This window comes from Cydia pomonella, chromosome 8 (assembly GCF_033807575.1).
Source record: "Cydia pomonella isolate Wapato2018A chromosome 8, ilCydPomo1, whole genome shotgun sequence".
Lineage (NCBI taxonomy): Eukaryota > Metazoa > Arthropoda > Insecta > Lepidoptera > Tortricidae > Cydia > Cydia pomonella.
In genome coordinates this window covers 13,765,091-13,766,933 of record NC_084710.1, presented here as the reverse complement: position 1 = coordinate 13,766,933, position 1,843 = coordinate 13,765,091, and positions in this window count along the sequence as shown.

Sequence of the window (1,843 nt, the reverse complement as noted above, 5' to 3'; positions counted from 1 at the left end):
AAGATCATCATTACTGAGGAGTAATTTAATTTCATTCGCAAATGAGGGTAACTGGGCCTTATCCTGCCCATTCAGACCTAATGACGATTACGCGCACAATTACCCTATTTCGAGACAACTCGCTCTATTTGGTGCCATTCATAAAGCTGTTAAGAAGACTATTACGAAAGTTATTTCAACTAACAAAAATAACGTTTGTTTTCTCTTTTTCTCGCAAGTCATTTAAAGAAAAGTACAGTGAAAATTTTGTTTTTCTATTTTTTTTTGTTTACACAAACTAATAGCCTCATTCATGTATAACCTCTTTTCTTGTAAATTATTTCAGCCATATTACCTACATCTATTTCAATTTACAAGTACAAGTAACCTTAGACACTAAGGCATTCTCTACCAGTCAACGTTTAGGCAAAGCAGATAAGTGAGATAAGTTGTAGGCGGTGCAAAAACATGAGGTATAGATGATACAATTAGGTACATGTACGAACACAATACAATCACAAGAAATACACAAACATAAACATACATATATATAAATAATATTGATATAAATACATTTACTTGAATATACATACAATTTTAATTTCATTTACCCATTATTTTCTATTATTTATAGGAACCTTTTTATCCTTTATATTTCGCCGATGACAAAATAGTGTAAGCTAACAAGCTACGTATTTACTGCCTCTATACAGCGTGAAAGGGGTAAGTTAAACCCCTTTGGTAACGCCGTCATCGTCGTAAAGTTCTTATTCAGCCCAACGGTGATATCGGGGAAATATGAAAATGTCCTGGCTGAAACGCACTTAGGGGTTGAGGTACACTGATATTTAACCCATTATTTCACAATGTAGGTTAGAAACGACATAACTTTGACCCTCTTTTTAGTATTTTTTTCTAACCTAGGTGTCTTTAAAGCAGTTACTTTCTTAGATATGTTGTAAATAAAGTATCAAAAATTACCATGACATACCTAATATAATAAAATAAAATAAATAATAAAATAATAAAATTGTTTATTCCTTATAAGTGTCACTTTTCATTATACAGGGTTGGTACCTCTTTTTAAGTAACAGATACTTGTATTAAGAGGCACCGCTCTTCCTTAGTTGCTAAATGAACAACAATAAATTATTACAGAATTTGAATAAAATTAAAACAAAAAAATATTAACATTATCAGTTAATAGCAAATGTAGTTATTTTAAATTTAAACTTAAAGAGAGAATAAATTGTTGTGTGTTTGTGTATGTGTGTATTTATATATCAAAAACATTATGGATTAAGTTCTCAATATCAAGGTAACTTTTACATTTTAGCCATTTTGTTATTATGCTTTTACTTTCGTAATGTGATAGTGGATATATATTTAAATGTTTATTAATAGAATTATATAGTTTAACGGATTTACAAACAAATTGTCTACTCGCATATGTTGTGTTTATTTGAACTGTTGGAATTATATTGTTTCTTCTCCTTCTGTTTTGTGTGGTAGGTGTGTATGGTACAGATTTGTGTAGTTTTAAGGTCGTAAATAATATATACAGTTTCCTTACAGATAATACGTCAGAAAGTTTATATAGGTCCATGGTAGGAAATCTAAACGGCTTGAAGAACATAACTTTTAGCAGTGATCTCTGGGCTCTTTCGAGTTCCAGAAATTTTGTTTTGGTAGCACCCCCCCAGACCGGTATACAATAACTTATGACTGACTGAACAAGGGTTACATATATTTGTTGGAGAAGATGTGAAGTACAAATGTGCCTTAGGTTTTTAAAGACCCATATAAGCTTCCTGACCCGGCTCATGAGTAGCTCTATGTGCAAATGCCACGTTAGACGTTGGTC